Raw genomic sequence first — 14,118 nt, 5'->3', positions numbered from 1 at the left:
AGTGCACGTTAGCATATTTCATACATTCTGAAGAACATGTTAACATATTCAGTTAGAAAATGGGCATTTTTGGTGAACGATACACAATTTTCCCAAATTGTATTGAAGCCTTTAGCCATCTTGGCAGTTTCCTCAGAAGATTCAAAGTAATGCACTCCTATTTTCACATCGAACAAGCTAGTGGTTTGATACTTGTATCTTTGTATAAGGATTTTAATGTTTTGTTTTCACTTGCAAGCATATTAAAACTTTCCTCCAACATATTCACAATATCTTAGTCTACTCGTAAACTATGACACACAGTTGTCGCATTGGGATGAATAGAATACCTCAATCTTTTAGGTTTATCATCAATCAACGACTTAACATCATATGTACTTAAATCCACTTTCCTTATTCTGCTTAGACAAAAACAACTTTTTAAAAGAATTCTCCACGTATATTTATGTACCAAAAGACTTGTAGCCTACTAGACTAGGCGACTAGCGGTATGCATATTAGTTTTCGCAATTTATTGAGGGTTCTATTCGCATAGTGGACAATCTATTAGCGGGTGTGTAAATCGATAACTAAACACAACCAAAAAACTTGGTCCAGTAATATTTGTTGGAGTTGGAAGAAAATTGGTAGAATCTTCCTCGCAAAATCTACTGACGAGTCTTAACTGTCAGAAGCCATCGATGCAAGTTGTCTTTTTATATTAATAAATTGATAAAATTAGTATTTTTAAGATTAATCCTGAATTCCAATCCAAGAAATCGAATTACATAAATCAAGAAAAATTTTGGCCTATACAAATAGAACCATTATATTTTGAACTGACAGGTTAAATGAAACTCGTGTTTGAACCCTGCAATGGACCCAAGAAAAACTTTCACATTCTTATAGTTTTCGGTCTACATTTTACGAGGTCAATCACAAAAGCTTTTATGGCGGGTTAGTTAGGTTAAAAGGACCAACTTTAGTTATTTTTACCTGATTGAAACCAGTTATGGACCCACGATTCCCTTTTATGGAAAAGATCAAAGGGCTTAATATTATTTTATGGAGACGACCGGGATTTTTGTGTATAAAATAACACTAAAACACTTTTTTTTATGAACGCCAGTACCCCCCCCCCCCCCCCAATTATTTGTAAGTGACTGGTACACCCGCGATCGAAACTTGTTTCTTGTATTATATAAAAAGGAGTCTGAACACAGAGGTAGACTAAGTAAACCAACATACAGTTTTGGTCCTATTGAAATTGAAAATGCCAGCGAAAATGAGGCCTGTTTAAAAAGATATTTCACAAGTAAAAAAAGCAAATAAATTGCCGAAGTGAAACTTGAACCAATAAATTTTAATCAAAGGAAATACAACGTTAACAATTCCCATATTTCCATCACGGGATCAAGACCTTTAGTAGTTGGGCCTAGTGTCTGGCCCAAACCCATATCATTACAAATTTTGATAAATCTAAACATTGATCATTGCACAATCAAAAGTTCAATACCTCATACGAGTAACGTCCGTTACACCTCAAGTTTAAGTCTCTTGATCCGGAGGGAACACAAGAAGCTTAAATTTCTTTTGAATCAAACGCGCCGACGCAATGGCTAACTGAGAAGTCCAAGACAACTCCATAACCTCAAGAGTGGTTATGTCCCCTAAACCCGAAGGCACCGCAACAAGTTGTTCACAATGCTTCAAACTAACCCGTTGAAGTTGCAGAAACTGATGACCAGTACCCTCCCAATGCACCAAATCCGTCTTCCCAATTTGAAGAACTCTTAGTTGAACAAACCCACCGTCGGGTGTCACCCATCGTTCACCCACAAACGCATTGTCCCCGAGTTTAAGAACCTCAAGGCTTAGTAGCTTCCCAATAACCGACATTTGTTCCCATTCAAGCATCGTGTCGGATAATGTAAGTTTCTTTAGCTTCGGTGGGAACTTGTACCAATCGGGAAGAACACGCAACTTACCATCCAATGGTGAAATCGGGTATGTGTCGTTTAACAACTTTAACTTCTCGAGATGACTTAATTTCGCAATGTTATCAAACTTACAAATACCCTTTTTCTCTTCCAAAAGCAAGGTTAAGTTCCCACGAACACCGAGCTTTTGTAGATTTGGCGTCCGAGCTAAAATCACATCCGTACAACTACTCGGTGAAACTTTAGACATCGTTCTAAGGTTTTCGTTAACCAAAGGATCTTTACCCCCCTTTCGCGAGCTTGAAGACGGGGCTGGCAAAACACTAGCCGCACTTGTGTAAACATGTCTTAACTGTAACAACTTCCATAGATCCGCTTTAACCTCAATTTTACGAGAGCTTGTCTCGAGTATAAGCGTTTGTAGGTTCCAAAGTTCGTGATGGCTACCAGAAGAACTTCAAACGTGCCTAGCAACGCAATGTACCTTAAATGAACGAGTTGGATGCTCGGGAACCGAGTGAAACTGATTGGAAGATCATCTAAAACTCTAAGCAAGTTAAAAGTGCCCGGAAAGTATGTTATGAGTTCCGGACGCAATACAGTTTCTTCCTGACCGTAACACAAGAAAGACCGAATGTGTGAAGAATCGGGCTTTGAGGAAATGTAATCCGAGACCCGAGAATGAACAGAAACACGACGAAAGACGTTTGGATCAATCGATTTATAAATAGATTGTTCCAAACCTTTTATTTCCTTAAAAAAGTTTTCTTCTTCCGCTTGTTTAACACACATGTCATGTAACATATCATGAATTCGACATGTTTTGATCCCACCGTTCGCCTTTCGACCAAAACCAAGTTCCGATCCACAAGATCTTGCAAATTCTCCTCCGCCATTTCTTCAGCACTCGCGTCCCCAATTCGTTGAATAAACCCCTCAGCGGCCCAAATATGAATCATTTTCCATACCGGTATCTCGTAATCTTCCGGGAAAACACCAAAATATAAAAGCAAGCCTTCAAATCATAGGGTAAATGGTTATAACTTAATGCTAATACCTCCATACATTGCTCCGGTTCCATCGCTACATAAGTATTCACCTTTTGCTCGACTTTCTCCCACGAACTAGGCGTTTTATCCCTCTTTTTTAATATTCCCGCAATCACAACTATCGCAAGAGGCAACCCGTAACATTTCCTCGCGATCTGCTTCCCTAAATTCTCCAATTCTCTCGAGCAGCGTGTTCTGAAAAAGCGTGTATCGACTTACTTGTATACGATCAACGTTCCTCGGGTACGAGTGTGCTATATCACAGATGGTTTTCCGAGATATGAGTTCTTCCACCTACAAAACGAACAGCACCGTGAGCTTACCCCTCAGAAAGGGACAGAGGGGTCCTCTTTGGGGTAACCCTCCGGTGTGAGAATCAGGTATTGTAGGAGAAGATAATCAAGATGTGAAAATGAGTAAAGGACTTAGAGTATATTTTCTTGCCTGCCTCCAACTGTGGAGGTGGTGTGGTATTTATAGTATTAGGGTTTCCAATGATTGGGCTCAGACCCAATTAGGGCCTTTTTGGCCTCCTCCTATTGCTTCGCGCCACGTGTACTTAAGACACCTGGTGCTTTTTCATTGATTATTCTCTGACCAAGGTATTTCACCTGACCCATGTGCCATCACGTGGTGGCACATGGGCTTTGCTGAGTTGTCCACCCTTCATTGGCAGCTGTCAACATCAGCACATTCTTTATTCCTTAAAAGATACCTTCTGGAAGGTTGCCTGATGAGTACAATCATGGTTGTCCTTATCTTGATTTGGATTAGACTATTGTCTCATTTGTTGTGTGTCGCTTACGCGCGGCCTTTATGCGCCTATCCCGGGGATGCGCAAGGTCTTCTCTTTATTCTCACAGATGTTTCATGCGCTTGCGCGTATGTGATATGCGCCACGCGCAGATGTTTCATGCGATTGCGCATAGGTTTTGGCTTTGTGTCTTCATGACATCCTGATTTCAAGCCTCTTGTCTATATCTTGTGGGTTAACCCGCCCCGCTCGATGTTAAGGCGGGTGCATACCCCTTCAAGCCCCCCAGTCTAATGTGTGTCTTATCTCGCACGAGCGAGGTAAGATAGATATTAGACTTAATAGTTTTCTTTTTCAATAGGGCTTGTTTTTTCTTTTTCTTTTCTTGTACGCGCGTTGCGCGAAATTCCATCCCTTTGGTTAAAACGAATCGTCAATGCACGTGGTTGGTTGGTGTTGACATGCATCAGAGATAGAGACATTATGTGTCAGACCTTTTGTGTGCTCGAGGTGCTACAGTGGCCTTTCACGTCTCCTCATGCAGTGTCAGGAACACATGTCGCGCTTATGTTGGCCTACGCCTGCGAGTGGGGGCGCGTGAGCGTAGATCTGATTATTACTTGTTTCTCTTTCTCTCCCCTGGGCCTATAAAACCAAACCTTTTGAACGATTTTTTCTTCATCTTCACTGTCATTTTCAGAGCTTTTGCCTATCATTTACAATTCATCTTCACTGTCATTCCCAATCCATCTCTTTATATTGCATGTGTGTGCTTGTTGAATATAAGGTATGCTTACACATTGAAACTTGAACAAGGTTGTAAGGAAATTATTTTTACTTAATCCTTAACAGTTGTCATATTTCAAGTTATTTTGCGATATTCTGAATATGCTGATACGTGCCTTGGCATTTCATTATTCCTCTTTCGCGCGATGTTATCGTGCATTTATTATAGGGAATTATGAATGAGTTTTTTAGCCTTTACGTGTCAGTATGTGTTACTCTGCCTATATCCATTATGATCCTATGCGCGGCCCCGACCTGAGACCTTAACAACTATGCTTTGGCATGTGCTTTGCCTTAGTTGTGCTTAGGTATTTTTATGGTCCAGCTGCGCAATACGTAGGATGGATGCTATGAGTAATTTGAGCTAAGGCTCATATTATTGGGCTAAGGCCCTGACGTTTTAGAGTTAAAACTCGTTAACGCGTCTGAGCTTGAAGCTCGCGCATGTATGCTTTACTTCGTTTTATTTTTAGTTTGATGTCAATACAATGTTGTCATATTGCTCAAAATTAATAAAGGGAAGTGTGAAACATGTATGCAAAAGGTAATAGAACGCATATAGAGCGCATCATTATTCATAATGGCTTAAAAAGCCTTGATTACAAACTTGACAACTTTTACATGAAACATTTTCTAAGTTGTGCTGCGTTCCATGTGCGCGGGATCTTCTTTCCATTTAAATCTTTTAAAGCGTATGCGCCTTTTCCCAATTCTGCCGAGACTTGATAAGGTCCCTCCCAGTTGGGAGACATCTTTCCCGAGGGTATTGCGCGACTAGCTTCATTGTTCCGAAGGACAAAATCATTCTTCTTGAAGTGGCATTCTTTCACGCGCTGATTGTAGTATTTTTCTAGCTTTTTCTTGTATTTGGCTTCACTGATGATAGCCGCCTCTCTGCGTCCCTCAAGCAAATTGAGATCCAACCTCCTTTCTTGCTCGTTATCCGTCTTACTCATCATGAGCACTCTATAGGATGGGCATCCAATCTCTGCTGGAATCATAGCCTCCGTTCCATAGGTTAGGCTGAACGGGGACTCGGCATTACTGGTTTTGCTTAATGTCCTGTGCGCCCACAGGACATTAGGTAACTCCTCGACCCATGCATGGGACTCTCCCTCCAACCTTTTCTTCAGCCCATTCAGCAAGCTTTGGTTCGCGCGTTCCACTTGACCATTCCCTTGAGGGTGGTACACTGAAGTGAAGACCTGATTGATAATTCCTTGAACCAACTGGATATCTTCCTGTCAGTGAATTGTTTGCCATTGTCGCTCACGATTTCCATGGGCAGGCCAAAACGGCATACGATGTGGCTCCAAATAAATTGCTTCATTGCCTCGGCTGTAATTTTTGCCAGTGGCTTGGCTTCAACCCATTTTGTGAAATAGTCTACTACCACTACCAAAAACTTTACTCGCCCTGACGCTTGTGGTAAGGGACCCACAATATCGATTGCCCACTTGTGGAAAGGCCATGCAGAGGTCACCGGAATCAAGTTGTTCTTTGGCCGCATGGTATTTGGCGCATAGCTCTGACACGCTTTGCATTTTTGGATCTCTTTTAACGCGTCCAAGTACATGCCTGGCCAATAATAACATGCGTTCATTGCCTTGGCGATCACCATGCGCGGACCAGCATGTATTCCACAGATTCCTTCGTGTATCTCTCTGATCACATAGCTTGCTTCCTCAGCGTCTAGGCATTTCATGAGTGGTCCAAGATAAGAGCGTCGATATAACGTACCATCGAGCATTTCGTAGTTCTGCGACTTGTGTCTTATCTTCCTCGCCTGTGCGGGGATCGTTTGGTAACTTTCCCTCCTTCAAGAATTCGATTATTGGAGTTATCCATGATGAAGGTGTTGTATGAATTACAAGAACAGACTTCGCTCCCACCGACGGGTTTCTCATTACTTCCACCCTGACATCTTTGCCAAAATGATCGAAGCTGGTTGATGCCATCTTGCTTAGCGCGTCGGCAGACTTATTTTCACTGCGCGGAATGTGTATGATTCTGAAAAAGTCAAATTGTTCGGTGAGTTTCTTCGCCTGCTCTAGATACAGAGGCATGGTGTTCTCCTTGGCATCATAAAGGCCATTAACTTGTGCTGCTACCAGGTATGAATCTACATGAGCCTCTAGCTTTTTAACTCCGAACTTGTGCGCGATGCGCAAACCAGCCAGCAGGGCCTCATACTCAGCTTCATTGTTGGTGCTCCTGAAATCCAACCTGATTGCGTAAGTATACTCATGATTTTCTGGATCGACCAATTTGAGGCCTGCGCCGGACCCTTCGTTGTTTGAAGCTCCATCAGTGAATAATCTCCAAACGTTTTCTTCATTATTGGCTTGCGGAGGGTCTACTTCGCGTTGTGCCTCTTCGACTTTTCCTTCAGGGATTTCTGCGATGAAATCAGCTAAGACTTGTCCCTTGATTGCTGGACGAGGCTTATAGGTGATCGTGTGCTCCCCTAATTCCAGCGCCCATTTTGTCAGCCTTCCTGAGAGCGCGGGACGTCGCAAGACTTGCTGGATGTTGTAATCAGTCAGGACTTCAATAGGATGACCATTGAAATATCTGTGAAGCTTGCGCGACGCATGCGTTAGTGATAAAACTAACTTTTCTATGATGGTGTAGCGCGTCTCAGGATCTGTCAGCACCCGACTTACATAATAAATTGGTGTTTGGATTCCCTTGCGATCCACCAATAATACTGCGCCAATGGCGCGCTCTTGTGCTGACAGGTACAACGTTAAAGTTTCACCAGGTAGTGGAGCTGTGAGCGCATCTCACTGAAAGCTTGCTCGGCCTCAGGCGTCCACTTGAATTGGCTTTTCTTTAAGCAATTTCTCAGTGTGTTAATGAATGGGGTAGATTTGCTAGCATGGTTTGCTAGGAAACTGTTAATTGATACCAATCTACCATTCAACTTTTGAACTTCCTTCATGGTGGATGGTGAGGGCATGCCGAGGATAGCCTCCACCTTCTCTGGGTTCACCTTGAAACCATCCTTGGTGACCATTACGCCGAGAAATTTCCCTTCTTCAACACCGAATGTGCATTTGCTCGGGTTGAGCTTCATGTTTACTTCCTTTAGGCGCCGAAGGGTTTCTTCGATGTCTTTGAGCATTTGTTTTTCCTCCCTGCTTTTAATCACCAAATCATCCACGTAGACTTCTAAGTTTTTTCCAATCTGCTCGTTGAAAATTGCATCCATGAGTCTTTGGTAAGTGGCTCCTGCATTCTTCAAACCAAAGGGCATTTTTGTGTAACAGAAAACACCCTTGTCAGTTCTGAAAGCAGTTTTGTCTTCATCCTGTGGTGCCATTTGAATTTGGTGATAGCCCTTATAGGCATCCAGGAAACATTTGAGCTTAAATGGCACCACAGAGTCCACCTTCATGTCAATGTTTGGGAGGGGGTAACAATCTTTTGGACACGCCTTGTTGGGGTCCTTGAAATCAATGCACATTCTCCATGACCCATTGCTCTTCTTTACCATCACAGGATTGGCTACCCATGTTTGATATCGTATTGGGCGAATGATATTCGCGCGCAGTAGATCTTCTACTTGCTTATTCATGGCCTTTGTCTTCTCGTCTCCCATGACTCTTTTCTTTTGAGCAATTGGCTCCACGGACTTGAATGTGTTGAGAGAGTGTTGCGCCAGGTCTCGCGGAACCCCAGTCATGTCAGAATGTTGCCACGCGAAGACTGACATATACGTTGTGAGCAATCTTTTCATTCTCACTCTTGTGTCATCTGATATCGTAGCTCCGATTGTGATTGTTTGTTCTGGGAATTTTGGGTTGAGAATCCATTCCTCTGGCGCGTTGTTTGCCACTGGAATCTTCATTCTCCCCTCTCGAGGTATACTTATTACTGCGCATAAGTGATCTCGGTACACAAATGTTACTCCTGTTGGTGTTGGGAACCCCAACGCGCCATGCGCTGGTGACGGTATGGCGTTGAATTGGGCAATCGTTCCTCTGCCCAAGATCATACTATGGCATGAAGTGGTGGGCAAGACCAGGAAGTTGACAATTTCAGCTCACTTGTGCTTCTCATCCCCCATAGTTAGTTGGAATTGTATCTGACCTAGGGGGTGAATAATTTCGTTTGAGACACCCGAGATTAGTGCACTCACAACTTCAAGCCTTGCTTGGTCTGCTGGATCCAACTTCCTGAAACATTGCTCATACATGATGTCTGACTCACTACCGGTGTCCACCAGGACTCTTGACACCTCATAATGAGCGATGTGTGCAGTGATGACTAGAGGGCTGCTGATAGACGGGCCTCCTCTGATTCTTGGAAAGATTACTTGTTGCTCGTGCCAATCCCCTTGGATTTGTGCGCTTCTCTTCCTCGATCTTTGCCCTTGCCTTCTTCCTTCAGCTACACAGGTTCTTTTGAATTTTTTACTGGCTGAGGCTCCGTCTGGTTGTTCGTTCTCTGGTCTTGGATTTTTTACCAGGTGAGCCAACTTGCCTAATTTCACATCTTTTTCGATCGCATCCTTCAAATGATGGCATGCATCAGTGCTGTGCCCTGTGGATTTGTGAAACTCACAATATTTGCCACTGTTCGGTGGTCCCTTATGGAGTAATGGCCTGGGGTTTTTAAACTGGACATTCTCTGTGCTTAACACTTGCGAAGGCGTTTTGGTGATGGGAGTCCATATTCTTGGTAGAGGTCTGTTAGGCTCACTGCCGCCTTCCTTCTTGTCACCTTCTCCGCGATTAAGAATGTCTTTTTGGGGTTGGGGTGAACTTTGTTGCGCTTGCTTTTCTGTAGGAGAATAATTGGTTTGTTGCAACCTGGACCATACGGAGTTTTGTTTGCGCCTCTTTTCATTGTTGCGTGGTGCTTCTGTTTGATGCCCTTTATCTCTTGCTCTGTCTTGGGAAATTTGTTTTTCATTTCGCGCGAAGACTCGCGATGCTTCCATAAGCTTAGCCCAAGTGGTTGGCATGCCTTCTCTGCTCACGAGAGCTCTGCGGAGTTGATCACTGCGCGCACCTTGTATAAAGGCCACGCGCAAGAGTTGTTCAGTGATGCCTCCAATTGCAAGAGATTCCTGATTGAAACGAGTTATGTAGTCTTCAATGGTTTCATCATTCCTGCGTACGCAGTGCATGATGTCATCGGGGTCGCGCGTGTGTCTGCGCTGCTGTACAAAGTGAGCCTGGAACTTTTCCAATAGCTCTTCGAACCCATCGATTTGTCCTGTCGGCAAGCTTTCGAACCAGACACGCGCTGCGCCCGTGAGGCAGCGAGCAAACATGTGACACCATGTTGGCATCGTCCAGCTTTCTAAGTTTCCAGTGTTATAAAAACCTTGTAAGAAATCATCTGGATCTGTTGTACCATCGTACTTGCCTAAACCACTTGGCATCTTGGTTTTGTGTTGAATGGGAGCCTTCGAAATGCGCTCAGCGAATTTTGAATGTTTTACCAAGATGGCTGGCCTATATGGTGTGGTTACGTCCACTTGCTCTTTCGCTTGTGGGTTGTATGGTGTGTATAAATCCATATCAGCTTTGGCTCCAGGTGCTATGTGCATGTGTGCGCGAAGCTGTGAACCTCCTGCATGAGTATCTCGCGTCTTCTTCATGCTGTGCACCTCTTCCTCATCACTAATATCAGCTTGTTCGGTGTGAACAGAATGACCGTCTTCCAGCGCGCGCGTCTTTTTTGTTGTTCCCTGAATGGTTTGTTTATCAAATGCGAGCCTTTGTGTTAAATCGGCTAACTTTTTGTGTTTTACCAACTCATTGTATTTGTCCATTAAACGCCGTTGTTAGTTTATGAGCCATTCTTTAGGGTCATTGGTTTCAACTTCTGGGCCCATTGGTCCTTTTTGTTTTGCACCAGTCAGATTTTGGAACGTGAGATCGTCTGGGGGAGTTTCAGTTTGACTATGAGGTGTTGTGTTGAAGGGATGGTTACTGGTGGTGCGCGCAGTGTCACGCGGCACCCTCAGAACCTGATGTCCCTCATTAACATCCTCAAGCTCATTATCCTCTAGAACTTGATCATTGTTTCGAACACCGGAAACCATGGTGAAGAGAAAATTGATGAAATTGTAGTTTTGTTGCCGTTGTAACAGGTGATGGCGCCAATAAAGAAGCGTGTATCGACTTACTTGTATACGATCAACGTTCCTCGGGTACGAGTGTGCTATATCACCGATGGTTTTCCGAGATACGAGTTCTTCCACCTACAAAACGAACAGCACCGTGAGCTTACCCCTTAGAAAGGGACAGAGGGGTCCTCTTTGGGGTAACCCTCCGGTGTGAGAATCAGGTATTGTAGGAGAAGATAATCAAGATGTGAAAATGAGTAAAGGACTTAGAGTATATTTTCTTGCCTGCCTCCAACTGTGGAGGTGGTGTGGTATTTATAGTATTAGGGTTTCCAATGATTGGGCTCAGACCCAATTAGGGCCTTTTTGGCCTCTTCCTATTGCTTCGCGCCACATGTACTTAGGACACCTGGTGCTTTTTCATTGATTATTCTCTGACCAAGGTATTTTACCTGACGCATGTGCCATCACGTGGTGGCACATGGGCTTTGCTGAGTTGTCCACCCTTCATTGGCAGCTGTCAACATCAGCACATTCTTTATTCCTTAAAAGATACCTTCTGGAAGGTTGCCTGATGAGTACAATCATGGTTGTCCTTATCCTGATTTGGATTAGACTATTGTCTCATTTGTTGTGTGTCGCTTACGCGCGGCCTTTATGCGCCTATCCCGGGGATGCGCAAGGTCTTCTCTTTATTCTCACAGATGTTTCATGCGCTTGCGCGTATGTGATATGCTCCACGCGCAGATGTTTCATGCGATTGCGCATAGGTTTTGGCTTTGTGTCTTCATGACATCCTGATTTCAAGCCTCTTGTCTATATCTTGTGGGTTGACCCTCCCCGCTCGATGTTAAGGCGGGTGCATACCCCTTCATGTTCCTTTCGGGAACACTTTCTTCTCCAAAAGCTCCCAACTTTCATCATCCGTAAGAAACCGAAGTTGATAAGGAGGGAGAGTCGTGTTAGCATGAACCGCGACATCCTTGTTCCGGCTCGTTATCAAGATCCTACTCCCGTTTTTCGTGTTGGGAAACACCGACTTCAAATCATCCCACGCCTTTTTAGCCCAAATATCGTCTAACACGATTAAATACTTCCCGTCTTTTAGTCTATCACGAAGCTCATCCGCTGTCATTTCCACGCTCCATTGTGACATGTCTTTGTTTTCTCGAGTAACGTCGTACAAAATCTTGAGAAACACCTCGCGTGTACTGTAAACTTGCGAAACGTAAACCCATGACCGGATGAAAAACTCGTATTGAACAACTGAATCGTTGTACACTTTCTTAACAAGAGTGGTTTTACCTTACCCGTCCATACCCACAACCGAGAGGACCTCGAGCTCTTCTGTCTCCGCCTTGAGCCACCTGACAACATTTTCGGCTTCCTTGTCGAATCCCACAACGTTCTCCTCCTCCACAGATGGAGGAGATCTGATAAAAGCCTCTGTAACACAAATAATAAAAGAAGTTTTTTAAAAATGAAATGCAAATATTTATACCGCGAAAAATATACAAATCAAATAAAACTGAAGCAGAAAAATGACTATGTAATCCATAATTAAATAATTCATGATTCAGTTAGACTAAATCAATCTACATGTTTTACAAATATTCACAAGAGAAAGAAATATAACATTAATTTGACAGAAGAAACACAATCTTATTCCAACGTCCACACTTACCTAATATTATTTACAAGTAATTAAGTTCATTTAATTCATAAATCTTCATTACTAACAAAAGATGCTAAAAATTTGAAATCGTCTAAAATTGGTTTGGGCCAAACCGATTCCAAACTGACCCAACCCGTAGGTTCGTATGGCGGTTTAGACTTGAAGATGCAAACCAGTTTCCAAACCGACCCGGTATTGCCCCAAACCGGTTTTTTCCTCAAACTAGTTTATATCGTGGACCATATAGATTTGAAAGGTTTGAACATATTTTTCTCCTAAACCGGTTTAGGCCAAAGAGGTTTTGACCAGTTGTTGACTAAACCGGTCCGGTTTATACCCGAACTCGTTTGTGCTCATTAACCAATTTATACACCTCTATTATTAACAGTTCAATAGATCCTTTATTCTACCCGTGTAATAAAAGGAATAACCGAAACACTTCACTTGCAAACAACTTGTTATCATAAATCTCCTTCACGGTTTATAACCCGAACCAGTTTATAACCAGTTTATTTATACACCTCCTAAACCGGTTTATAACCCGAACCAGTTTTGGTCAAATCGGTTTTGGCCAGTCATTGACTAAACCAGTCCGGTTTATACCCGAACCGGTTTGGTCTCATTAATCAATTTGTACCACTACGACTAGAGTTCGATTAATCCCCGATTAATCGCTACTCCCCACCGTACAGATCAATTTTGGGCTAATCGGCCAATGGTCAAATCCAGCCAAAATCATTATTAATTAGACTTATTCGGCCTCTTTTGATGAGGTTCTAGTCAAAATCGAAAGTTTCTGGCAAGATTCCGGCCAAAATCAACTGTTTCCAGCAACCAATTTCAGGCCAAAATGTGTTTATGTATATATAAACTGCAAATTAAATATAAAAATATGTGCGTGTATATATAAATTGAAGAACTATACAATAAAGTTTGATTCGATTAATCTCAATTTACCTCGATTAATCCCAATTAATCGCTAGTCTCTATCTCACCTTCCGACCAACAATTTCTTGTTACCAACAATTAAATATATTATTTATTCAACCCGTGTAATAAAAAGAATAACCGAAACACTCACCGGTCTTATTAAAAACCTCGCTAGCAAACAACTTATTATCATAAATCTCCTTGACACGGCCTCTAATATCTTGAATCTCTTTCCCAACGCCTCGTAGCTTCATCGAGTAATCCGGCAAGTGAACCAGCACTTTCACGAAGTTGGTCCGGGCTTTCTGGACCGATGCATGGAACACGTACATGTCCACAATATCCTCAGCCTTATAAACTTCTGTCCGAATTCGTCTCACGAGTTCTTTTACGACCGCATGTTTGCTCCGGCTTTCGGTTGTTTCTTTCACGAAAGCCGCGAGCAAACGGAGGTCGTTGCATAGCGACTCGACTTGGTCTTTGACGTTTGAGATCAAGTGGGCGTTGTAGACTAGAAGTTGCTTGAGATTGCCTAGTAGGAATTCAACAGCTGCATCAGCCATTGGAATTGAATATTGTATACTAGATGAATGGCTTTGTAATACTTGTTATTGCAAGGAAATTGGTTATCATCTTCCTTGCAAGTTCATTGAAAGTGAAACTTTACTCAGTTTAAACTTTAAAGTCATCGATGAAAGTCGTCTTAGTGGGACCGAGTACTTTATTTCTCAATTAGTAAAAGCAAGATTCATTTTTTTATTTTTTATTTTTGTTTATCATAAAAGGATAAAGTAATCCTTAAGGATTTTTTTATTCCCAAAGGACACGGTGTGATGGTAATTGGTAAGAAGGCTTTATAGAATTTTATATGTGGAAAGTTTGAAAAATACATAGATGAGAGATTGAGAGGTAGGTGGTAG

The 14,118-nt window shown here is 42.7% G+C and overlaps 1 pseudogene across 1 annotated transcript; it reads right to left on the bottom strand.

The window, feature by feature from the left end:
• Window positions 1–1,363: 1,363 nt before the first annotated feature.
• On the bottom strand, window positions 1,364–13,769 carry LOC143593803 (putative disease resistance RPP8-like protein 2; annotated as a pseudogene). The gene is made up of 3 exons (XR_013146195.1): window positions 13,350–13,769; window positions 11,469–12,039; window positions 1,364–3,160 (listed from the first exon to the last, which is right to left on the bottom strand). The product of XR_013146195.1 is annotated as a putative disease resistance RPP8-like protein 2 (transcript).
• Between the last annotated feature and the right edge of the window lie 349 nt (window positions 13,770–14,118).

Source organism: Bidens hawaiensis, unplaced genomic scaffold, assembly GCF_021521415.1.
Source record: "Bidens hawaiensis isolate Kalapana, Puna unplaced genomic scaffold, B.hawaiensis_p1.1 tig00042816_1, whole genome shotgun sequence".
In the NCBI taxonomy this organism is placed as follows: Eukaryota; Viridiplantae; Streptophyta; class Magnoliopsida; order Asterales; family Asteraceae; genus Bidens; species Bidens hawaiensis.
Note: the sequence above shows the minus strand (reverse complement) of the source record. Positions and strands in the feature narration are given on the sequence as shown.